The sequence below is a fragment of the Ochotona princeps genome, chromosome 3 (genome assembly GCF_030435755.1).
Source record: "Ochotona princeps isolate mOchPri1 chromosome 3, mOchPri1.hap1, whole genome shotgun sequence".
Classification (NCBI taxonomy): Eukaryota; Metazoa; Chordata; class Mammalia; order Lagomorpha; family Ochotonidae; genus Ochotona; species Ochotona princeps.
The window spans coordinates 107,350,390-107,377,591 of record NC_080834.1 but is presented as its reverse complement, the minus strand read 5'-3'; the positions used below and the strand labels follow the sequence as shown (position 1 = coordinate 107,377,591).

The window sequence follows — 27,202 nt, the reverse complement described above, 5'->3', positions numbered from 1 at the left end:
TCAACGGACAGAAGATCTTCCTCTCTGTCTCTCCTCCTCTGTGTATATCTTACTTTGTAATAAAAATAAATAAATCTTTATTAAAAAAAGATGATACCAGTTGCTTTTTTTAGCAATTGGGGCAGGCTATGCCTCCCACTCATCAGGCAAAAGGGGCCGATGAAGCAGGGATTCCACTTCGCATGCCTGGCCCACCTGTACCAACATGATCTTATAAATAGAAAAGCCCCACTCTCTCAAAACAAAACAAGAATAAGCAAACAAAAACACCCTATACAACTGCCAAGGAAAGGCCCAGCAGCATGGCCTAGCGGCTAAAGTCCTCGCCTTGAAAGCCCCGGGATCCCATATGGGCGCCGGTTCTAATCCCGGCAGCTCCACTTCCCATCCAGCTCCCTGCTTGTGGCCTGGGAAAGCAGTTGAGGACAGCCCAATGCATTGGGACACTGCACCCACATGGGAGACCCGGAAGAGGTTCCAGGTCCCCGGCTTCGGATCGGCGCGCGTCAGCCTGTTGCAGCTCACTTGGGGAGTGACTCATCAGACGGAAGATCTTCCTCTCTGTCTCTCCTCCTCTCTGTATATCTGGCTGTAATAAAAAATGAATAAATCTTTAAAAAAAAAAAAAACAACTACCAAGGAAACTTGTAGGGTACCAGGTCAATATACAAAAATCAGTACAATTCTTACATACCAACAGTAAAATACTTAAAACGGGACATCAATAAAACAATCTCATTTGCAACAGCTACCCCCAAAAAATCTCGGAATAAATTTGAAGAAACTTGATGATCTCTGTAATGAAAATCTTGGATTGAGAAAAAATGGAAAAGATATCCTCCCCACAAAAGGAAAAACATCCAATATTCATAAATGGAAAAATCAATATCACTAAAATGTCCATACTATCCAAAGTTATTTACATATTCAATGCAAGCCCTATGAAATTACCAATGGCATTTTTCACCTGAACTAGAAAACACAATATTGAAATTAGAATTTCACGCCAAACATTGCAGAGAATCAAACTAATCCTGAGCAAAAAGAAGAAAACAGGAAGCATTGTAAGATAGACTTTAAAATAGATTGCAAAGGGGCTGGCACTTTGGCATAGTAGGCTAAGCCACCACCTATAGTGCTGGTATTCCACATGGGTACTGGTTTGAGTTCTGGCTGCTCCACTTGTGATTCAGCTCCAAATTTATAGCCTGGAAAATGAGCAGAAGATGTCCCAAGTCCTTGGGCCTCTACTCCCACGTGGGAGACCCAGAGGAATCTCCTGAATTCCAACTTTTGATCTGCTAAGCTCCAGCCATTGTGGCCATTTGGAGAGTAAAACAGCAGACAGTCCCTCCTTCTTTTTTTCGTAAATCTGCCTTACAAGTAAAAATAAAGATTAAATATACTTATACACATGTAGCAAACTGCAGTAATTAGAACAGCATGGAAACAACATAAAAATAAACAGACCAATGGAACAGGAACAGAACAGAGAAACTTGAACTAAATTCACACTTCTTAGCCAGCTTATCCATAAGAAAAGTGCTAAGAACAAAAACCAGAAAAATAATATAGACTATTCAATGCTGGGAAAATTGGATAACCACTCACAGACTAATGAAACTAGACTTCTCCACTTATACACTTCTCTCTCTCTCTCTCTCTCTCTCTCATCATAAACAAAAATCAACTCAAAATAAGAACTAAATGTAAGACCTAAAACCATGAAACTAAACAACCAAGAAAAAAACACTTAAGCGCATTGGAGTGGGCAGGGATAAAACCCCAAAATCATGGCAAAAAAAAGCATAATAGATATCCTTAAATAGGGTATCATCAGACTAAATAATTTCTGTTCAACAAAGGGAAAACTTAACAGAGTGCAAAAACAAACTGCAGAATGGGAGAACTATTTCAAAGTTGTACATCTAACAAGGGGTTAATAGAATATATGAGAAACTAAATAGGAAAGAAACAAACCAATTAAAGTGGGCAGTAGGTTTAAGCAATTTTATTTTTAAAGATTTATATTGTTTATTTTAAAGGCAGAGTTAAATAGAGAGAGGGAGAGACAGAGATCTTCCATCTGCTCAGAGATGGATGGGAAGAGTAGCAGCTGGGACACAAACTGGCTTCCATATGTATTCTGGCATCGCATATGGTAGCTTTCCCACTATTCCACAATACTGTTCCTAAAGAAACACTATTTAAAGGGAGAAAAACAGATGACCGGAGACTCGCAAGATGGCCGACATAGGAGGAAGACTGTGAGAGAGCTCACAGATAGAGAGCGTAAGTGGAGCAGCATAGAACTACAGGGAGAAGAACGTGAAGTTCCCTGGACAGTGTGGAACCAAAAAAATCCACACAACTCGGAAGAGCAACCAGGGAAAAACAAAACAAAGGGCAGGGAAGACTACTTTCCGCTCCTGACCTGCTGAGTCACCTTTGAGTGCAGACGCTGAAAGCTGCCGACCAACCCGCAGACGCTGTGGCCATGAGGACTGGCGGTGATTGGGACCCGCTGGCATCTGCTCACCCTGGTCACCAGGACCCGCCAGGACCTGCGCCCGCTGCGGACACCAGGACCCTGAGTCATCGGGAAGCGCCAGCAGCCGCCCACCCTGGTCGCCAAGCCCCGCCAGGATCTGCACCCGCCACAGCCTCCAGGTTCCATCCGCCTGCACCCGCCAGGACCTGCAACGGACGCAGTAACCAGGAGACGCACCCGCGGCGAGGGTTCCCACCAGAGGAAGAGGCAGACTGCAAGAACCTGAGGTCTGAGTGAGTTGGGTGGGGACAGTGGTGGGTTGGAGGCTTCGGGAGTTGGCCTCCCAGGGGCATGCACAGAGCCTGAACACAATTGGTGCTCGTCTCCCCGCCCCTCCCGCCCCCCCCCCCCCCAAGACTCCAGCGTCTAGAGACACAGGGCGAGTGCCTTGAAACTGCCAAAACTGTGTCTGGGAGAAAGGCAAAAGGCACACTGAATACTCCCCTGTGCCTTTGCGGTCTGGCACTCAGCTGGGCAGTGCTATCCCACAGGAACCCAAGCACGCCTCTGGGCTGGGCAGTCCCGTGCTAGCACTGGGGCAGTCGGTCCCCTGCAAGCGCTGGGGTGGGTGGGCCTGCGCAGGAGGCGCTTCCAGAGAGCACCTGGAACACCCCACGCCCTATAGTCCCGTGCTTGGGAGACGAACCAGGAGAGCACTGAGGACCCACGTGCAGGAGGCGTTCCCAGAGAGCTCCTGGAACCTCCATGCCCTGCAGTCCCTGGCACTGGGGACACACCGAGAAAGCACCTAGAATCCTCTGAGCCCTGTGATCCCGCGCACAGGGGGCACGCATAGAGAGTGCCTTCACTCCCCCACGCCCTGTGGTAGCATAGCTGTAGGGGACGAGCTGAGAGTGCGCTTTGAATCCGCTGGGCCCTGGAAGTGGTGCCCTGAGGTCCAGTGTTCTGGAGACGCACCAAAAGTGCCTTGAAAATTCCCACACCCTGCTACTCCATGCCTGCAGACTCCGATCTCTACAGGATAGTGCTTGGAGACCCCTCAGCACACTGGTGCCTAGGTCTCTCAAAAAAGAAACACTAACACAATGGGAAGAAATACCAGAAAAGGTAATGATCCAGATGAGAGTGTCAACACCCTACCAATAAAGTATCAAAAGCCAATGTCTATTTCGGAGATGTGAGATGAAGACATAGAAGATCTACCAGACAAGGAATTCAAAAAAATAATGTTAAAATATGTCAGAGACAATGAGAAGAATTGGGAGGACTTCAAGGAATTCAAGAACCACATATCCTCAGAAATACAACAAATGAAAAGCAAAATCCTTGACTTAGAGCACAAAATTGAGAGCCTAACCAACAGAACAAATACAGCAGAAGAGAGGATCTCTGAAACAGAAGACACACAAAACGAACATACCCAGTTCATTAAACAGCTGGAGACAAGTCTGAACAAAGCCAATAAGACCATACTAGAAATGAAAGACAACCTCAGAAAATCAAATATTAGGATTATCGGCCTTCCTGAAGAAGCGGAAAAAGAGTCAGGAATGCAAATGGTGCTCGACGAAATTATACAGGAAAACTTTCAAAACACTTGGAACATGAACCCAGCGCAAATCCAGGACGGTCAGAGGACTCCCAGCAGATATGACCCAAAGCGATCTTCACCCAGACATATGGTGCTCAAGTTCCACTCCAACAAAGACAAAGAAAGAATCCTAACACAAGTACGAAGCAGAGAAAAGATCACATACTGGGGAAAACCAATCAGGATCACTGCTGACTTCTCTGAAGAGACTTTACAAGCAAGAAGAGAATGGACAAAGATCTTCCAAATCCTGAATCAGAACAACTGTCAACCAAGAATATTGTACCCAGCAAAGATCTCATTCGTATTTGAGAACGAAATCAAATACTTTCACAGCAAAGAGAAATTAGAAGAATATGCCAGCACAAAACCAGCTCTACAAAATCTCCTTAGAAATGCACTAACTCCAGAAAAAAAGGAGGTGAATCATAAGCAAAGATGGCAAACAGGAAGATCTCCCCACTAAAGTCCACACAAGGAAGGGCAATTACACAGATATCAACACCCACAAAAACAAGTATGGCAGGGCAAAATCACAACCTCTCAATTTTAACTCTTAACACAAATGGCCTGAACTCACCAATCAAAAGGCATAGATTAACAGAACGGATTATCAAACAGCACCCAACTATCTGTTGCCTACAAGAGACACATCTAACCAGAAGAGGTTTGAAGAAGCTGAAAGTGAAAGGTTGGAAACAGATATTTCATGCCAATGGACGAGAAAAAAAGGCGGGGGTAGCTGTCTTAATTTCAGATGATGTGGACTTCAATCTGACACACATCAAAAAGGACAGGGAAGGACATTATATATTGGTGAAGGGACTGATCCATCAGGAAGTAATTACCATTGTGAACATATATGCACCAAATTCAAACGCACCTAGCTACGTGAAGCAATTACTCACGGACTTAAGGGGAGACATAGATATGCACACAATAATAGTGGGTGATCTTAACACCCCACTAACAACAATAGACAGATCAACAAAACAAAAACTCAACAAAGAAACAACAGAGCTCATACAAACAATAGAACAACTGGACTTGGTTGACATTTATAGAATTTTTTACCCTAAGGCCACAGATTATACATTTTTTTCAGCAGTGCATGGCACCTTCTCCAGGATCGACCACATGATAGGACACAAAGCAAACCTAAATAACTTCAAAAAGATAGGAATCATACCATGTACCCTCTCAGACCACCACGGAATGAAGCTGGAAATCAGCAATTCAAAATGCCCCAGGAAATACAGAAACTCTTGGAAGCTGAACAATATGCTATTAAACAAACAATGGATCAGAGAAGAAATTAAAGATGAGATCAAAAAATTTATGGAAACCAATGAAAACTCTGACACAACATTCCAAAATTTGTGGGACACTGCCAAAGCAGTGCTACGGGGTAAACTCATTGCAATTGGAGCTCATGTCAAGGCCCAAGAGAGGCGCCAAATACAGGAACTAAACACACACCTCCAGGAATTGGAAAAACAACAGCAGAAGAGCCCCACACACAATAGGAAACAAGAAATCATCAAAACAAGGGAGGAAATCAACCAGATAGAAATAAAAAAAACCATACACAAAATCAATGAATCAAAAAGCTGGTTCTTTGAGAAGATAAACAAGATAGACACCCCACTGGCCCGACTGACAAAGAAAAAACAAGAGAAGGCAAGAATTACCAGCATCAAAGATGAAAAAGGCAACATAACAACAGACACCGCATCCATTAAGGCCATAATTAGAAATTACTACAAAGCACTGTACTCCAACAAATCAGAAGATCACCAAGAAATGGAAAAGTTCTTAGACTTCTACCACCTGCCAAAACTTAGCCCAGAGGCAACAAACGAACTGAACAAACCCATAACTGAAGTAGAGATTGAATCAGTGATTAAAGACCTCCCAACAAAGAAAAGACCAGGCCCAGACAGCTTCACTACAGAATTCTACAAAACATTCCCAACAGAACTAACCCCAATCCTCTACAAACTCTTCAAATCAATAGAAAAAGAGGCAACCCTTCCAAACTCATTCTATGAAGCCAACATTACCTTAATCCCAAAACCAGACAGAGAACTAACAGAGAAGGAAAACTACAGACCTATCTCTTTGATGAACATTGATGCTAAGATTCTCAACAAAATCCTAGCCAACAGAATTCAAAAACACATCAGACAGATCGTTCATCCAGATCAAGTAGGATTCATCCCTGGAATGCAGGGATGGTTCAACATTCGCAAATCCATAAATGTGATACACCACATCCAAAAACTGAAAAACAAGAATCACATGATAGTATCAATAGATGCAGAAAAAGCTTTCGACAAAATCCAACACCACTTCCTACTAAAAACCCTAACCAAGGTAGGCATAGATGGAAAAATCCACAACATAATTAAAGCCATATATGAAAAACCCAACGCCAGCATCATACTGAACGGAGAAAAGCTGGAACCCTTCCCACTGAGATCTGGAACAAGACAGGGATGTCCACTTTCTCCACTACTATTCAACATAGTCCTAGAGGTACTCGCTGAGGCCATAAGACAAGAAAAAGAAATCAGAGGAATCCAAATGGGAAACGAAGAAGTCAAACTCTCACTATATGCAGATGATATGATTCTTTATGTAGAAGAGCCAAGAGACTCAATACAGAGACTGCTAGAACTTGTACGAGAGTTTGGTAGAGTGGCAGGGTACAAAATTAATGAACAAAAATCAACAGCCATAGTGTATGCGAACAGCCCCAAGATGGAAAAAGACTTAACCAGCAAGATACCATTCAAAATAACAGAGAAAAGTATGAAATATCTGGAAATAAATCTAACCAAAATTGTAGGAGACTTATTTGAAGAAAACTACAAACTACTTAAAAAAGAAATTGAACAAGACCTCAAAAGATGGAGTAACATCCCATGCTCCTGGATAGGTAAAATCAATATCATTAAAATGTCTATACTGCCAAAAGCGATATATACATTCAACGCAATCCCAATCAAATTGCCCAAAACATTCTTCATGGAACTGGAAACAATGATCCAAAGGTTCATCTGGAAGCACAAAAAACCACGGATAGCTAGAACCATCCTGAAGAACAGGAAGTTAGCAGGGGGAATCACAGTTCCGGACCTCTGGACATACTATAGGGCAGTGGTTATCAAAACAGCATGGTACTGGCACAAAGATAGAGAGGAAGATCAATGGAGCAGAATAGAAACACCAGAAGGAAACCCACACAGATACAGCCAAGTAATCTTTGACAAAAAGACAAACGACAATCCAGGCAAATGGGAAGGTCTATTCAATAAATGCTGTTGGGACAACTGGTTAATAGCCTGCAGAAACAAAAAATAGATCCACATCTCTCACCATACACTAAGATCAGATCTAAATGCATAGCAGATCTAAACCTACATCCAGAAACCTTCAAACTTTTGGAAGAAAATGTTGGAAACACACTGCAACACTTAGGGGTAGGCCCTCACTTCCTAAAAAAGACTCCAAATGCAGTAGAAATTGAGACCAAAATAAACAATTGCGACCTCATCAAACTAAGAAGCTTCTGTATAGCTAGAGAAACAATCAACAAAGTAAAAAGGCAACCCACAGAATGGGAGAAGATCTTCGCACACGACATAGGTGATAGAGGGCTGATCTCCAGAATATACAAAGAGCTACAAAACAACCAAAATGTCAAAACAAACAAGCCACTCAAGAAATGGGCACGGGAAATGGGCAAACACTTCACAAAGGAACAAACCCAAATGGCAAATAAGCATATGAAAAAATGCTCAAGTTCCCTGGCAATAAGGGAAATCCAAATTAAAACATCAATGAGGTACCACCTAACGCCAGTAAGACTGGCCCACATGAATAAAAGCACCAACAACACTTGTTGGTGAGGTTGCGGGGAAAAGGGATCCCTACTCCACTGCTGGTTGGGCTGCAGGCTGGTACAGCCTCTATGGAAATCAGTATGGAGAATATTCAAACAACTCAAATTCAACATACTGTATGATCCAGCAATAGCACTCCTAGGAATATATCCAGAACACTTGTTTTATGAGAAACCAACATGCACTCCTATGTTCATAGCAGCACAATCAGTAATTGCAAAAACATGGAAGCAACCAAAATGCCCATCAACAGAGGATTGGATAAGAAAGCTATGGTTCATCTACTCCATGGAATACTACTCAGCTATTAAAAAAAACAAAATGCAGTTCTTTGTGGCCAAATGGGCCAAACTGGAAACCATAATGCTAAGGGAAATGAGCCAATCACAAAAGGTTAAATACCACATGTTTGCCTTAATTTAAGATGATATGATGTTATGTATAACCTGTTATGTTTTGAATGTTATATGTTGTGTATAAACTAAAATTGAAGTATAGGTGAGGTGGTCACAGAAGGTGGCTGGGAACTCGCATTTACTTTTAACATATTGGTTACTCATTACTATGTCAATTAATTCCATAATGATGTAAATTTTTGCTGATGGTATGTTGGAGCTTTCAATTGACTGGGATGATACTCTGCTGGCTCTGTCTTCAGACCAGAGAGGGTATACCTAAGTAGCCGTTGAACTTGACTGGACAATAAGATGCTGGACTCTATGTTTGGTATACGCTTGCAATGGGGGAATCTCAACTGAACTTGAGCTGTGGTTATGCAACAAGGTGGAGGAATCCACCATGGTGGGAGGGTTTGGGGAGGGGTGGGGAGAACCCAAGTACCTATGTAACTGTGTCACATAATACAATGTAATTAATGAAGTAAAATAATAAATAATTTAAAAAAAAACAGATGACCAATACGAACATGAATAAAATGTTCAACATCTCTAATCATCAGAACATGCTGAAACAAAAATGATACCACTTTATTCCTGTTAGACTACCTGTTATTGAAGACAAACGATCAAAGGTGCTGGTGAGGACATGGGGAAAGGGGAGTCCTTGTACACTGTTGCTGGGAAATACAAATTAGTATACTAATTGTGGGATACAATATGAAATTGCTCAAAATTTGAAAAATAGAACTTCCATATCATCCATCAATGCTACCTCCACTACTACTATTATTACTGCAGTTGGGTATATACCCAAGGGAAATGAAATCAGTTTGTTGGGATCTCTGCACCCCCACTTTTATTGCAGCACTACAATAATCAAGAATGGGAACAACCTAAGTGCCCATCAATTGATGGAGAAAGAACATGTGGTACATATTCATAAAAAAGAATGAAATCTTCACATCTGAAAAAACACAAATGGAACTGGAGGTCATCGTGTTAAGTACAAGAAGCCAAGCACAGAAAGACAAGAATTGTGTGATCTCCCTCATAAACATAATCTTAAAAACTGTCCTTTAAAAGTAGAGAGTATAATGGTAGTTATCAGACTTAGGAAAGTTGCACCCCAGCTGTAGGCTACTCTCTAGATTGCCTTGTATAGAGGCAGGTGTTACACTGCCAGGAGAAAAGCAGCCAATAGCTGGCAGGGATTCTGAGCCTGGTTAATGCCAAATATGTGTTAACTATACCAGTGTGCCAGCATGGTTGCCTATTTCATTTTTCCTTTCTTTTCTTTTCTTTTCTTTTCTTTTTTCTTTTCTTTTTTCTTTCCTTTTCCTTTTCTTTTTCTTTCTTTCTTTCTTTCTCTCTTTCTTTCTCTTTTAACATATGCAAGGAAAGCAGGAAATACCACATAGGAAATCCCACTACAGACCTAGGGCTGGAGGGTGGCAGATTTCCCCAGGGAAGGGGATCTGGGGCATATTAGAGTGGGTGGTTGAGGGTATATTTGACAGAGGAGGACTGACTTCTGTGGATTTCCATTGACCAGCCCACTGCACCCCTAGGGAGGCAACAGGGCTGAGGGCATGTCTGGGTTAGGCCAAGGCACACACCCATGTGGGAGACCTAGGCTGGGTCTCTGCTGCCTGATGGTATTTGCAAAAAGGGGCTGGGGGAGACACCTGTTTGGGCTATTCCACAGTACATACCTGTATGTTTTAGAGCAGGGGGTAGGCCACATTAGGCTGGGTTTCAGCACCTACCAGAATTTGAGAGAACTGGATCTGGGGGCAGATGCTGTAGGGGACTTGTGAGCTAACTTCTGTGGGACTAAAGCACCTGCTGGTTTATGCTAGAGCCAGGGATGGTCAAGGACTGAGCCCAGGTGGACTGTGTAACTCACCTGACATGGGAGCTGAGGCTTGGAGAAGGTCGTGGGGCAGGCTGCAGCACCTGCCAGCACATGCAAAGGACACGACTGAGGGCAGACCATGCCAAGCAGGGCCATGGCACCAACCAGCATGTATGAGATCTGGGACTAGGAGTGGGTCCATTAGGGGAATTTGGGGAACTACCCTATCAGGATGCAGCTCCTGCTTGGGAACATAAGAGATGGGTCTAGAGATGGCCAGCATTTGTGTGGGCTGTTCTGGAGACAGGCCAGACTGGGCCAGGCCACAGCACTCGTGGTACATGTGGGCCAGGAAGTGGGCTACTTCCAGCTGGGTTAAGCTGCAACACCCACCAGAGAGCTACGAATTCAGAAGGTCCATGATCTGTGACTGAGAACAAGCCTGGTAGGGGAAATCTGGGGACTTCCTGCTGGGATAAAGCACCTATTGGTGAACATGAGAACTGGAAATGGAGGAAGACCGGGCTGGGCAAGACTGTAATGCCCACTGGCATGCATATGAGCTGAGTCTGGGGGAAATTCAGACTGGGCTATGTTCCAGCACCCACTGGCACCCATGAGAGCCAGAATGGGTGTGGGACAGGCTGGGTTAGGTGGTGACTGAGGCCAGGTCACATGAGAGTGAGGTATTGGGGGTGAGTCAGCTGTGCTAGGCCGCAGTGCCCATCTGTGAGTGCCAGACTGGAAACTGATCTTTCCGGGCTGGGCCTTAGCACCTACTTGCTTGCACATGTGAGATCTATGGCTGAGAGCAGGCCTGGTAGTAGAATTTGGGGAACTCTCCTGCTAGGCTGAAGCTCCTGCTGGTGAGCACAAGAACTGGGACTGGGATCAGCCCAGGTAGGGTTATAGCACCCATTGGCATATGTATAGACTGGGCCTGGGGATAAATTTGGCTGAGACATTCCACAGCACACACTGGCACAAGTGAGAACCAGGAAGAAGTGTAAGCCAGGATAGCTTAGACTGTAACACCCACAGTTATATAAACTCATGTAGAGGGTTGGGGGTTGTGCTAGGCAGCTGCACCTGACAGTGAGAGCTCAGTCTGGGGGCAGGCTGAGCTGAGCACCTGCAGGTGAATGCCAATACTTGGGGGTGGGTCATCTCAGTCTGGGCTATAGTACACACCAGCAAAGTACACGTTCCATGGCTGGGATTGGGCCTGGTAGGGGAATTATGTGCACTCTCCTGCTGGGGTCAGCTTTCACTAGTGAATGTGACAGCCAGGGCTGGGAACAGGCCAGGCTGGGCAATGCAGCACCCATTGCATACATACAGTCCAGGCCTGGGAGAGTGTCTAAGCTAAGCCACAGCATCCATGGACGTGCACAATAGCCAGATGAGATGAGGGGCAGATTTGCTAAGTGGCAGCACATACTGGCATATGCAATAATAAAGCTGGGGCAGGACTGGTGGGGGTTATTGAAGGTCACCCCAACTAAGCTGAGGCACCCACTGGTATGCAAGAAGAACAGGGCCTGTGGTAGGCTGGGCTGGGCTAGGCCAGGCTACACCTATACCTCACCCTGCAGTGGCTGGCACACACAAAAGTCAGACCTGGCCTTACCTCAGGTAAGGTTTATTGGGGGGTTCCCTGGCTAGATCACTGAACTCAAATCAGAGCCACAGGGGAAATCACAATATATGTAGTCCAACCTTGGAGTGTATGTGTTGGGACTGGGTCTTCGTGGTTGCTAATGCCCATACAGTGGACAGCATTTCCAGATGTACATAGAGAATAGCTCATCTGGCCAACAGATGAGCTGGCCAATAGATGGCCAGTCTGGGCCTAGCCCAGTCTTGCTTTCCCCCAGACCCAGCTCATCTGGCCAATAGATGGCCAGCTCATCTAGGCCAACAGAGAATGCAGAGTGCCCCGTCAGAGGATGGAAGGTAGGACAGGTTGAACCATTCTCTCAGCCAAGCTTGCACATGTTCCTGGGTCTGAGGATGCACTAAGGTAACCTGCAACCAACAGACCTTGGAAAGATTTTCCAATGAAGCTGACAATATCTCAGAACTATCTAAACCACTCAAGTAATACCCTTAGAATATTCTTCCTCATATCGGGGTATCTAAAGCATCACCAAATGACTGCCCCCCATCCTCAGGCATTGATGTCATTTGACAGCAAAAGGTCTCCCCCTCCCCTAACCGCACCTCTGCAGATATAGGGAAAAAAATGTAGCATTTGTTCCACCCACCTTCCTCCATGTCTAAATCCTCCCTACCCTAATCAGAGGCCCACATGGGCATGCATCCCTCTCAACTATGTAAACAAAATTAAAAATAAAATTAATTTTTTTCTCTAAAACAGAGTGGCAGGGAGGGTTAGATATGAAAAGCTTATTTAATGAGTGTTAAGTAATAGATAAGAGTATGAAGTTCTGGTGTTCTGCTTCAAATTGCCAAGACTAGCTAATAATAATGCCCTCCTGAACTGTAGGCAACTGCCTAAGTTGTTAACATTGAGGCAAGTGTTCACCCTGCTGGGAGAAAAGCAGCTAACAGCTAGAGGGCATTCTGAGCCTAGTTAATACCAAATTTGTGTTAACCACACCAGTGTGCCAGCATAGTTGCTTATTCTATTTTATTTTCTTTTTTTTTTCCAAGATATTTGGGGGCAGATGCCAGTACCTCAGCAGATGAGGTATGGGAACACACACCTGAGTGTACAAGGGCACTGGGTAGACAGGCAGGGCCCCAGGCTGGCATGAAACACCACAAAGGACCGGGCTTGGGGATCTGTATGTTCATTGTCACGGGGGCTGTGGATTGCTCAAGTAAGCAGCTCTGGAAATGTGTGGGAGGGAGGACTACTGAGGGAGAACATGACAGCGGAGCAGTGATTTCTGGGGGACTTCTACCAACCTGGCTACTGCACTTGCTGGCAAACAAGGGAGCTGAGACTGGGTGGTTTAGAGAAGGGAAACCTGGAGGACCTTTGGGGCCAAACCAATACACCCACCGACATGGGAGACCTGAGCTGGGACTGTTGGTATCAACCAGTATCTAATGATACACATGAAAGTCATGAATGGGGCCTGCCTGGCAGGGCTTGACCACAGTACCCCCAAGTGAATGTCAGAGCAGGGTGTGGACCACATTAGGTTTGGCCATGACACTAATCACACAAGAGACATTAAGTACACAAGAGAACTGAGCCTAGGCTCAACCCTTTGGGGCTGTCGTATCAGCTGGTTTGCTTGAGGGCTGGAGGTGGTGATGGGCTGAGTTAGGCATGACCATGGAATTCACCAACACTCATGAGTACTGGCATTGGGAATAGGTCAGGATGGTCCAGGCTATAATATCCACAGATGCACACAAGAGTTGGGTGTGGGGCAGGCCAGGTCACAATCTCCAACAACACACACAAAGGCCGAGCCTGGGGACTGAATATGCCATGTAAGGACCTAACACCCATTGGCACACATGAAATCTGCGTCTGGGAGTGGACCTAGTTGGGGAACTTGGGAAACTCCCCTGGTGGGCTGTTGCTCCAATTGGTGAATACATGAATCAGGGCTGGGTGATGGTCAGGCTAGGCAGGGCTACTTCACTTGTCAGAAGGTGTCTGGGTTGGCTCTGGGGAATGTCCCAGGCAGGGCCGGGGAAAACAATAGCATACTGGCTTGTGTAGGAGCCAGGAAGTGGTGTGGGATATACCAGGCTAGGCTAGACTATCACACCTACTGGTTTACATGAAAGCTAGAGATGGGGGCAGGCTAGGCAGGGCTAGGCTGTAGCACCCACCAGTCAGCTGGAACTGGGGGTAGGCCAGGCCAGGTCAGGCTGCAGCATCAATGGCAAAGGCCAAACTAGGTAATGAGTTACACATGCAAGATACGTAGCTAGGAGTAGGCCTGGTTGGGGAGCTAAGGGGATGCCCCATCTGGGCTGCAGTTCCCAATGGTGAGCCAGAATGGGAGCCGTGAACTGGGCTGGATATGACTACAGCATCCCTCAACATGGGTGTAGACTAGGTCTGGAGTATGCCACACTGGGCTAGGCTCCAGCACCCGCTGGTGCTCACAAGAGCCAGAGAGGGTAGGGTATGTTGGGTTAGGTCTTGGCACCCACTGAACCATGTGAGAGCTGGGTCTGTGTGTGTGCCAGGCATGGTTGGGCTATAGCACCCAACAGTAAGAGCTGGAATGTGTGTGGGCTGATCAGGCAGGGCTGCTCTACCTGCCAGAATAGGAAGTGGGTTAACTTAGCCTGGACCAAACCCACACAGGTGTGCATGAGATCTCTCTGGGGAGATGACCTGGTAGAAGAGCTTGAGGAACTCCTCTGCCAGGACACATTCTGGTAGATGAGTGCAAGAACTAAGGCTGGGAACAGCCTAGACCTAGGCTACAGTGCCCACTGGCATATGTGTGCATCAGTCTGGGGGCAGGCCACGCTGGGTCTGTTCATAGAACCCATTGGCAGATGTGAGAACCAGCACAGGGTGCAGGACAGGCCTGTTTGGCCTGCAACACCAGCCAGTTCACATTAGGGCTGGGACTGGGGACAGTCCAGACTGTGCTCAGCTCAAGCAACTGCCTTAAGGAGTTGGAACTGGGGGCAGACAGGGACAGGTCAGGCTACAGTACCCACTAACGAATGCTGAGGTGAGGTAAGCCATGCCAGTGTGGGCCACAGCACTCACCAGCAGACATAAGACCCAGGATGAGGGACAAGTATAGTGGGGAGTTGCAGGGGCTTCCCTGCTGGGCCACTGCTCCTGCTGGTAAGCATGAGAGCTAGAATTGGGGGCAGACCAAGCTGGGAATAACACCCATCAGCCTGCATGTGAGCTGGTTTGTGGGGAGAGCCAGAATGGGCTAAACAACTGATTCCACTGGCCCATGCATGAGCCAGAATTAAGTGCAGGCTGCTAAGCTTTGCCACAGCATTGACTAGCAGGTGTTGTACCTAGGGCCAAATCCTGTCAGGGTAGACTGCAGATTCACTTGGAAAGTGCAAGATCCAGGGCTGGGAGTTTGCCTAGTAGGGAAACTACTGATATGCTGCAGTTCCCTCTGGTGAACATGCAAACCAGGGCTGGGGACAGGCCTGGCTGGATAAGCAGTGGCACCCACTCGCATGAGTGTGGCCTGCATAGTTGTGTTGAGCTAGACTGTAGCACCTGTTAATGTGTACGAGAGCCAAATAGGATGCAGGACAGACTGGACCAGTCTGCTGCACATATCAGCATGACAAGAACCAGGGCTGGGGATGGGACTGTGGTGGTTACTGGGGGTCATTCCTCAGGGTTGCAGTTCCTGCTGCTGTGCATGAGGGCTGAATATGTGGTGAGCAGGGTTGGTTGCGCTGCAGCATCCGTTGGTTTGCATATGAGATGGGACTGGAGACAGAACTGAGCAAGTGACTACAACTACCAGCAAGTGTGTGTGTAGGTTGATGTGGTTGATGGACTAACCAGACCCTGTATTGGCTGGCACACACAGGAGTCAGGTCTGGGGGTCTCTGCAGGGCAGATTTGCCTGCAGACTCCCCCGAATGAATCATGAATCACTGAACTCAGAGCTCCAACCATGGGGAAAAATCACAGGATATGATCAGATCATGGAGCGCATGTGTCAGAACTCAGTCTCCACAGTTGCTGAGGCCTGTGCAGTAGATGGCATGCCAGATGAACATGGGTGATATAGCAGTTCACTGGGGCCTGCAGAGGACATCTAGTACTATAGCAGAGGATGGAGGGCAGAACAAATTGGACAGCTCTCCCAGCCAGGCTTTGACAGCAAGTATCTGGACAAATCAATTCTCTAAGATGGACTATGTCAGCCAACAGACTTTGGTAGGATTTCCTCATCCGTGAAGCAATTGAAAAGCATTTCAAAAATGTTGGGATGCTGGGTGCAGCGTCTCTCCTATTTCCTTCCCTGCCCCTAGATGCAGGGAAAAGAAAAGAAAAATCAGAAATAATGGTCTCATTCAATTTCCCCTATTCTTTGACCCTTCCCACTGTGGCTGGAGGTCAATATGGGCATGTATCCTTTTCAGATATGTAAACATCGTAAAAAATAAAATTTTAAATGATTAACTAATTAAAATGATAATAAATGGTTGAAAATATTTTACCCTGATTAAATATAAGAAACATATATATCTTCATTTAATGAAACGATATCCCAAAAATATGTGTAATATTTACCAGTTATAATTTTTACATTTATAATATTAATAATTACAAAAGAATTTCCTAATGGGACATACATATTCCAAAATATGGTGAGATAATGATGTTATATGTGAAATTTATTCACAAATGGCTCCCAAAAACTGTGCACCAGAATGGCATTTTATTTCACTGTAGCAATAAAGGAAACTAAAAGCCAGTGGAGTTATGTCTCTAGCATTCACAGAGATTATTTCCTCACAGATTTTAGATCCAGCTAGATGATCAGTTTCCTGTTTCTGTATACCAAATGACTATCATTTCATTCACAGACTTGTTATTGCACAGTCTCTGTGGATTAGAAGTCTGGGCCCAGTAGCTGGGTTAATTGCTCAGAGTATTACAAGGTAGCAATTGAAGGGGCAGCTACATCTGTGGTCTCATCTGGAGCTCCGATTCCTCTTCTAGGCTCATTTGCTGTTTTCACACAAGTTAGTTCCTTAAAGTTGCATAACAGGTTCTTGTCTTTTTAGCTGGCCTTCAGCCACAGATTGCTCTCAACAGTCATGGCTTCACTCAGATCCTTGCCTATGGGCCCCTCCTCTCAGAACATGGCAGCTTGCTTCATCTTCAAGGCAAACAAGAAAGCAGTTCTTTGATGTTTTGCCTTTTGTTAAAGGCATTGCCTGGTAAGTAAGGTTCACCCAGGATAATCTATCGTTTGATTACCAGTTTACTGTATGTGCTTGTATTAGCCACATACAAGGGAGGAGTGTAATATAGATCTGTGTTTCAGGAGGAGGAATCTCAGGAACAATCTCAATTATCTGCATACCACATCCAGCCATTCCACCATTTCAAGGGTGAGATGTCTGGGCTCTCAGCAGTGGTATCACATTAGAATTTCCTGGGGGAACTATTAAATGCTAGTATCATGAGTTCTGATTTTGTCAGTCTGAACCAGAGCCTGGGCACATGTTTTGTTTCTGTTTTTCAGTCTCTTGAATATAATTCCAAAATGCAACTAGGATGAAGATCCTTTAAACATTCAGGATCTCAGAGAATTCGCTTCCCATTTATTCTTTCTTGGGAACATACTGAAAGAGCATTCCTCCAAAATGAGGAAGTATTCGATAAAGAGAAAAGCGTGAGATCCAGCAAACATGTACTCTAAAACAAAAAACAGCTTAGGAAGTCTCGGCTGACAGGCACCCCTGGCTGGGATGAGGCTCCAGGAAGAGACTTTGAGAAAAAACAGTGGAATTTCGATTATCTGATGTATCTGAGCACTGGGGGGAAAAATCAGTTTTAGAAATATATCAGAATTTAACCAATATCTGGAAAAAAAATAGATCCACAGAAAAATCATGTGATAAATGATACAATTATTTAAGCAAAATTTAAGACTTTTCCAGATAGAAGAGTATGCATTGCCTAGCTCTGTAGTAAATAATATTAATGTAGTCATAATGTAATTATGGATACTTGGCTGAAAATTATTCTTTTTGTTTGTTTGAAGATTTATTTATTTGTATTGGAAAGTCATATTTACAGAGGGAAAGAGAGACAGAAAGAAAGATCCTCCATCAGCTGGTTCACTTCCCAAGTGGCTTCAATGGCAGGAGCTGAACCAATTTGAAGCCAAGAGCCAGGAGCTTATCCTGGGTCTCCCATGCCGGTGCAGAGTCCCAAGGCTTTGGGCTATCCTCCACTGCTTGCGCAGGCCACAGGCAGGGAGCTGGATGGGAAGTGCAGCAGTTGGGACACAAACCAATACCAATGTGGGATTGTGGCACATACAAGATAAATACTTTAGCCACCGTGTTGGGCCCGAAAATTATATTATTCTACTAAGGATATAGGATGTAGGGAAACCAAAATACATATGTATCTATTAAAAAGAGCTAAATCAAGAAATTGCAAAATAATACAATTATACTAATACTTGAAATAACAGAACAGTTTGACACTGACTTCAAAAACAAGAATAACGGCCAGCATGATGGCTCAGCTGCTAAATCCTTGCCTTGCAGGCACCAGGATCCCATATAAGTGTGGGTGTATGTCATGACTATTCCACTTCCCATCAGACTCCCTACTTGTAGCCTGAGAAAGCAGTAGAGAATTGCTCAAAGCCTTGGGACCTTGAGCCCTTCTGGGAGACCTGGAAGAGGCTCCTGGCTATTGGCTTCAGATCGGTTCAGTTCCAGACATTGTAGCCACAACAGAAGTAAGCCATATAGCCATTTTAAGGTGTATAGCAGCCGGTTCTGTGTATAAACTAAAATTGAAATGTCACAGGATGTGGTTAAGAACTTGCATTTTTTTAAACACTGGTTACTCAATACCATGTCAATTAATTCCATAATGTTGTAAATTGTCGTTGATGTTATGCTGTGGCTTTAAATTGATCGGGATGATATTCTGCCAGCTCCGCCTTCAGACCAGAAATGGTCTCCCCAAGAAACTGTTGAACTGATCTGGACAATAAGAAGCTGGACTTTATGCTTGGTGTATGCTTGCAATGAAAGAATCTTGACTGAATTTGAACTGTAATACTGCAACAAGGTGGAGGAATCCACCATGGGGGGAGGGCACGGGGAGGGGTTGGGGGATTCCCACAGCCTATGAAGCTGTGTCACATAATGTAATGTAATTAATAAAAAATATATATATTAAAAAAACAAGAAACAAAAAAAGGAGTAAACCAGTATAAGAAAGATCTTTCTGCCTCCTTCTCTCTGTAAATCTGCCTTTCCAACAAAAATAAATCTTTTCTTTTAAAAAAACTAAAAGAAACAAAATATAAATTACTACTTTCCACATAATTTGTTTAATGATATTCTACTTTATGTATACATGTTCTTGTGCTAAAATTTTTAAAACAAAGCAATAGATAAGGAAATTTACCAGTAACATTAAAACAAAATAACATTTTCACTCAACATATTGACAAAAGTTTAAAAATTTGGTATTATCAGAAGAATAGAGAAGAAGTTAAAGAAGCTAACAAGAAGTTGGTAGTTAATTTTACCCATATGTATATGTTTAGTACTTTAACTGCCCAGATTTTGAGAATTAGAAATAGTTTATTATTCCCAATTTTTATAATCTTGTATGCTACATTTACTGCTGTATCCATGTATCCATGTTGCAATTTCTTGATCTAGTTCATCTACTTTAATGGCTTAGGACTTTTCTCTCAACCCTTAACCCTGCGTTGACTTTACTTGGTCCTGTATTTCTTGTAAAGTTTACTCAAATCTCAGTGTTGACTTTCTTGATCATCCCTTCAAAAATCACAAGCGTCATTCAGCACTTTTTATCCTGTTCCAGATTTTTCTCCACCAGATTAATTACCCTCCAACACACTATGTACTTTTCTTTATTATCTCTCTCCCACAAGAATGTAAGCTATGTGAAAGCAGGGAATTTTGTCTGTTCTGTCAATTGCTATTTTATTTTGTTAACTGCTGTACAGTTTTTAGAAGAGTATTTGACATTCCTTTTAACAAATATTTGTTGAATAAATAAATGAATGAACTTTAGTGACAGGACCATCAATAATTAAACTATTTACAGTTTTTCCTTATTATAACACTGTCATGCTAGCATAGAGTAATAGAACAGAACACAGTCCAGAAACAGGTTCAAGTTTATGCAAGAATTTATTATATAAGAAATACAGTATTTCAAGATACTGAAGAAAGCCAATGCTGTTTAATAAATAGTATTTAACTGATGACCTCAAATGAACTTCACCTCATAGTGATTGTGCCTTTGTATAGTTTTCTCCCCTAGAACCTAGGCTGGGCCAAAGAACTGCTTTAACAAATAGAATATGACCAACATAAATCGGTATTTCATACTGAGTCTTAACAGGCTTGACAGCTTCCACTTTTGTACTCTAAAAAGTCCCAAACTACCAGGAAGAAAATCAGTTACCTTGCTAACAAAACAACAGCAAGAGGCCAAGAGAAAAGGAAGAGCCTATGAGATCGCATAAAGAGGAACCCAGAAACTCATACATGGCTGACAACTGGGACCCTAGACCCTAACTGAGCTGTTCTGGAAAGTTTGCAACCAGCTATGTCAAGTCATCTCGCTGAGGCTCCAGACATGTGAGTGAAGCAATTATCTCAAATATCACAACCAGAACTGGAACAGGGAAGAGTCATCTCCACTGTGCCCTGTGCTAACTTCTAACTTACTGAATTAATGGAAAAGAATAACCGGGAAATTGTCCTAGGATACAAACTTCTGTTTGTTATGTGATTGTAGCTAACAAAACAATTAGTATTTTCAAATCAGCATTAAAAAAAGCTAAAATCCTAACTCATAGTATACATAACATGGAATTCCAGAGGGACTCAAACTATATCTTAAAATTAAAATGGCAAAAGATTTGAAAACACATGCAAAAGTATTTTATCATTTTCAAGTGGGGGAAATCATCATTATCAAACTTGAAAACAATATGCATAACATTTACAATAAAAGTTTACTAACCCTAAAATACTCAATTATTTTCACACAAACAAGAAAAGGGGAAGGCAATCTGACTGGATAACAACCACGATAAAGCAACTCTGGAAGATCAAGCAACTCCATGTCTAACAACTCGGGTTACTATAAGCAAAGCCTATAAAACTGGGTGGTTCTATTCACACACCTGTGCCTGAGAGTTCTTGATGCTCAGCAGCCCCAGATGAGGATGCCTGTGGACTGGATTCTCGCTGAGAATCCCCTTTCTGACCTATACACACAGCGCCCTCCTGTTGTGTTCAATCCCCGACAAGAAGAGAAAGGTCTAGGCACCTCTTTCTCTTTCCTTTTTTCTTTGAAAGACAGAAAGGCGAGGGTATGTTTATAGAGAGAAAAAAATATTTATTTTATTTGAAGAACAGAGAGCCACACAGAAATCAGAGATAAATCTCATTCCCCAAATGCCTGTAATGGCTAGGGCTGGGCTAGGCTGCAGCCGGGAGCCAGGAACTCAATCTAGATTTTGCACGTAGGTGGCAGAAACTCAAAATTGCTGGGTCAAAATTGCTGCATTCTAGGATCTCCATGAAAATGTGAAACAGAGGAAAGAAAACAATGAAGTTGACACTTTTAGATACTCAGGTATTTCTGAATTCTGGTATGCTAAAAACATCATTTATTTACTATTAATAAATGCAATTGTTACATTTTATTAACATATATAATAAGTATTCATTATTAATTAAGATAAATTCTGGAGTTCTGACTTGAGTCCTGGCTCCTCCACTTCCAATATAGCTTCCTGATAAATACCTGCTGGGACGGGGCAAACAGCACATGTGTGTGGTCCCCTGCCACACATGCGGGAAGCCTGGATGGAGTTTCAGGTTCCTAGTTTGAGCCTAACTCAGCCCAGGCTGTCAACAGCAGCATCTGAGGACTGAAGCAGAAGGGAGATTTCTGTCCCTCTCTGTTACTCTGTCTTTCTAATAAAATGTTGTTACAAAACTGTTTTGACAGTGAAGTATTCCTTCGTTTCGAACTTCATAATGCTGTACTTCTAAAACACAACTAATTTGACTAAATGGTACAAAGGAACAAATATTTTTGTTGTTTCTGGTAGAAATATTTTAATGGAGCAGGTAAAGCCTTTGTTTTTGGTTTTTGTTTTTTACCCTTCAGTTCTACAATGGCATTGCAACTATCTTTGACAACTTTAAACATAACTGTATTTTAGTTTAAGAAAATTGTTCTCTACTGTGATCAAGGTACAAAATCTGTTTTCTTAGTAAAGTATTTTTTTTAAAAATGCAGTAAAACTGGTTATTCGTCCCTTAAGAGCCACTTCCACTCATTTAACGTCATAAAAATATCTACAAGATATAAAATTTCAGTAGACAAGAGGCACTTATAAAACAGAAACTAGGAATTCCTAAGATGAACAGTTCACAAGGCTTCCCAAACTCACGTGAATTTTACATGTGAATGTTGACTCCAGACATTAAAAGATTGTTTTCAAATTGCTCATTTCTGTGCTCCAAATTGAATATTATTCAGTTCAGTCATACTTAAAAAGATGGCAGTTGAAAAATGCAGATTTTTTTCAGTGCTATGTTAGAACTTGTCATTATAGCACAGGATTACAAGTAACTTCTAGTGCCACAATTCCATCTCTAACATAGACTTGTTCCTTTTTCAACAAGTCAGTACATTTCAACATGTTGTCCACTAAATTTTGGTATTTGCATATAAAATTGATACAATATCTTGTTCATTCAACAAATATGTACTGAGTTCCTACTACAAATCTAATACCTAAGTACTAAGGAAAAAATCATTGCTCTCATGAAACTTCCATTACAGTGGCATAATACACACACACACACACACAAAACCATAATAATAAGTATTTATAGTTTTATTTCAGAAATCTATCTCCAAAATGGTACTATAAGCCAACTATAACCTAAATCTCCCTTTGAAATTCTGGATAAAATAAAGCAGCAGCCTTCTGAAGGCTTTGAAAAATAAGAGAAAAATTAGTGAATCATGGCAGGTGATCAAAATTGGAAAGACCTACAACAGGATTAGTTTCCTAAGGTTTTGTTTGGCCTTTAATCACATGACTTACCCCCTCCCCCTGCCAGCAAAGCCCTCATCACACAATGGTGCAGCACAAGGTTGATAGCATGGGTGGTTAAAGCTCTACACCCACCTTTCTGGCCAGGGAAACCAGGAAAACAGGGTTCTGACCCACAGAAGTATGAGGGCATTTCCAGGGAGGAGTAAGAGCTGGAAACAAGATCCACTGGTTGTGTACATGAAGCTACTAAATCCCGGGCTCACCCTTGAGCTATGTATATTGGATAGATCAAAAGAAACACAGCAAAGATTCTGAAACCTGAATTCAAACTAAAATTACAGCGCCAGTCTCAGGCTTGCTCTTGAATAGCACTTGCACAGGGTAATATCAAAGCAGCATGGCAAGGCCGCTGGAACCTGAACTGAGATCAGAACAATGTCCCTCAATGATACTGTGCCCAATCATGCTGATTATCTACTGAAACAGCCAACAAAAATTAACATTACCCAGAAGATAATAGAACCCAGAATCAAACCAAAATAGCACTCAATTTTTCCAGTATACAACTCAAAATTAATTGACATATAAATAGGAAAATCTGCCCAATTCTAAAGAGAAAATGCAATCAGCAGATGCCAATCCTGAGATGACCTGACTGTTGGAAGTATCAGACACAGACTTTAAAATGGCTACTGTGTTCTGCAGCTACAGACTAACAAATGCAGTAAATGAATAGAAAGAAACAGATTCTCAGCAGAGAAACAGAAACTATGTTTTAAAGAATCAATTAGAAAACTAACAATCACAAACCATCCCTTGGTGGCCTTAAGACCAGAATGCAGGGGCCAGTGTCACAGCAAAATGTGTTAAACCACTGCTTGCAACACTGGCATCCCATTCTGGAGTGCTTATGTGACCCCAGCTGTTCCTCTTCCAGTCTGGTGCTCTCCAGCAGTGGAAGACAGTTCAAGTGGTTAGACCCCTGCACAACCCCCCTGGGAGATCAGCATGAAGCTCCAGGCTCCTGAGGCCACTTGGGGAATGAACGAGCAGTGAGAAGAGCTTTCTCTGTAACTCTGCCTTTCAAATAGATAAACACCTTTTAAAATAATACAAAGGACTATATCCAAAAAGGCAATATGTAAATTAAAATGAAGTACTTAGAATATGTTCAAATAATTCAAAAGAGGACAGGAAGGTAGGATCATAAAAAAAAACACAGAGATGTCAAATGGAACACAACAGTAAGACTAACCCAAAATATACCAATAACTACAATAACTACATTAAATGTAAATTAAATTCTCTAAACGACATACAGTTAAAATAAAAACAATAACATAAAATAAATTGCTGGAGTCCAGCTCCGGCCCGGGGTTCAGAACTCGCGAAGTGTGCGTGGAGTCGGCGCAAAGAGAGAAAGAAAGAGACGGACCACCAGAATTCCTTGAAGATAGTGGCCACAGCAATAAAGCCGTCTGCTTTATTTATACAGAATCAGTTAAACTCTGGCTCAGACTTTTTACATCATGATTAAATGGGTGTTACTAAAGATAATTCTGCCTGCCATTTGTCTCACCTAAGGCAAGCTCCGGAGGCAGGACCCAAAGATCAAAGAAAGAGGGTAAAAATAGATTTCCTCTACCTCTAGAGAGTTAGCACCCTTGATTAGCATAAGATCAATGGGAGAGGAAAAGCCCTGAACACAGGTTCCCACCACCTGGGGACAGAACACCCTTGATTAGCATATAGTCAATAGGAGGAAAATCCTAATAGGTTTCTGCTATGCCTCTGATTAGCATAGGATCAAAAGGTGGAGTTAACCCCCCCAATCAGTATATTGCCAATGAAGGCAGCTGTGACAGCAATAGGTAAAAACCATTTTGCTAAAAGTGAATATCAGTAACATCAACTTTCAATCTCACATAGATACTACATGTTAACCCCGCAGGGGCAGACAATGCCTAGGTAGATTACTGAAAACTCAGTGGGGAAGTCCGGTGTCTGGCAATGAAAGCGGGCTGCATTCAGGTGATCAAAGCAACATCCCGCCGGAGCCCTGCTCAGCGGGGGGGGAGGGGGTGTTCCTTCGCGGCCCTCCCTTCAAGGAAAGCAATGCTCCTCACACCTTCCTGTCTTCCACATCCATCACATGGACCCCGGCAATAAATAATAAGAAAGACTATATATAAATTATATATATAAAATAAAACAGCAACTAAGATTGATAGATTGGGCTTTTCAAAATTCTACTTTTAAAATTATTTATTCATTTATTTTGAAAGTCAGTGTTAATAGAGAATCTTCCACCTGTTGGTTCATTCCCCAATGGCCAGGCTGAAGTCAAGACTCACCAACTTCTTCTATTTCTCCCAATTGGGTGGCAGGGCCTCAGGGACTTGGGCTCTGGGCTCTACTCTGCTGCTTCTGCAGGGACCTGGATCAGAAACAGAGCAGTGAGAGTTGAAATAGCATTCATATGCGATGATATTATTGCAAACAACAGCTTTTTACTGGCTGTGCCACACAGTGCTGGTCCCTGGAATCACTTTGTTTTGCTTGTTTTTAACTTTTTATGATCCACTATGTGTTGTCTACAAGTAACCCAGATTAGCTATACCAACAAAGTTAAACAAACAAAACCTGGCAAACACATATTATCCAAAGATCACCGGAAAAGAAAGCTGGAAAGGCTATATTTATATCCAAGATTTCAAAACAAGGATTTTACCAGGAATGAAGAAAGATGGTGCATAGCATAAAAGTATCAATTCATTTAACACACAAATCTAAAATGTGTATGCACTGGACAGTAAACTTCAAAATAGTGAAACAAAAACACACAAAAATGCAAGAATGGACAAATAAACAGCTACACTTGAAGACACTGATGCCTCTGTTACCAATTGACAGGTATAATAGAGAAAGTCAGTAATGATATGGAAAATCTAAATTATCAACCCACTTGATATAATTGAGTTCTCTGTAGCATTTCACCCAATGGCAACTCGTAAAATGTTCCTGTATAGGTAGGTGCACATATGACATTCACCAAGATACTGCAGGGCAAAACAAACCTTAAGTTCAAAGAAATAAAAATCTAAAAGCATATTCGCTGAAGTGAAGCAGTTCGCTTCTCTTTCTCCTGGTGTGTTACAGCATTTCACTTGGCAATTCTACATTCAGAGGATATTGCTATCAAGCTGATCTTCCTGTAGAAGTGACTACAAAGCTTAGTAATAACTTAAGTGTTATTACAGACCCCTAATGCACATTTGGGTCTGTTATCTTAAAAAACAGAGATTTGTTTTTTTCTTGAAAGAGCTAGAGAGAGGGGGAAGATTTTCCATCTCCTGGGTCACTCCCCAAATGGCTGCCAGAGCCAAAGCTGGATGGTTCCAAAGCCAGAAGGCAGGAGCTACTTCTGGGTCTCCCAAAGCTGGATGGTTCCAAAGCCAGAAGGCAGGAGCTACTTCTGGGTCTCCCAATGCGTGTTCTGGTGCTTAAGGACTTTAACCAACCTCTGCTGTTTTTCCAGGCCGTAAGTAGGGAGCTGGATCAGAAGTGGAGCAGCCAGCATTGGAACTGGCACTCATATAGGATGCTTGAGCTGCAAGTGGAAGATTAGCTTGCTAAGCCACCACACCGGTCCAGGTTATCTTTCTTTTCAATGTAAATAAGTCCCCAAGGCAACTAACTGTCCCCATAATTCCAGCATATTGAAATGGAACAATAGCTTCAACTTAGAAGTTTTACCTCTTCACTTTACAACCCTTGGGCTACAAAAATTCTGAAGCAGTCCAATTTTTTTTACTTGATTTTGTCTCAAAATTATTATCATTTTTCTTTAAAACATTCTTTCATTGATCACTGTGCTACGAGGTTTGTCACAAATGGTTAACATACTTTCAGCACTGAAGACTACTGAAAAAACTTTGAAAGCACTCAAAGACACACAAAGATCAGAAACCACCAGATCAGCTAAAAGAATCAATTGTGAATGAAATAGTAATGGGAGACCTGGAGGAAGTTCCTGGCTCCTGGCTTGGGACTGGTGCAGCACTTACCATTGTGCTCACTTGGGGAGTGAATCAGTGGCCAGAAGATCTTCCTCTCTGTCTCTCCTCTTCTCTATCTGACTTTGCAATGAAAATAAATAAATCTTTAAAAAGAG

The 27,202-nt window shown here is 42.9% G+C and overlaps 1 protein-coding gene and 1 long non-coding RNA gene across 3 annotated transcripts in view; one reads left to right on the top strand and one right to left on the bottom strand.

The window, feature by feature from the left end:
* ZMAT3 (zinc finger matrin-type 3) overlaps positions 1-25,465 on the bottom strand; it is a 101,625-nt gene extending 76,160 nt beyond the window's left edge. Inside the window, exon 1 of one of the 2 annotated variants that reach the window (XM_058661072.1) lies at positions 25,383-25,465. The gene's annotated coding sequence lies outside the window, so the exon portion shown is untranslated. The remainder of the gene's footprint in view (positions 1-25,382) is intronic. The other variant, XM_058661071.1, reaches the window with a different exon arrangement.
* LOC131479756 (uncharacterized) lies at positions 14,405-27,040 on the top strand. The gene is made up of 4 exons (XR_009245086.1): positions 14,405-14,641; positions 17,005-17,149; positions 26,567-26,682; positions 26,941-27,040. It is a non-coding gene; the product is annotated as an uncharacterized LOC131479756 (long non-coding RNA).
* Positions 27,041-27,202: the final 162 nt, after the last annotated feature.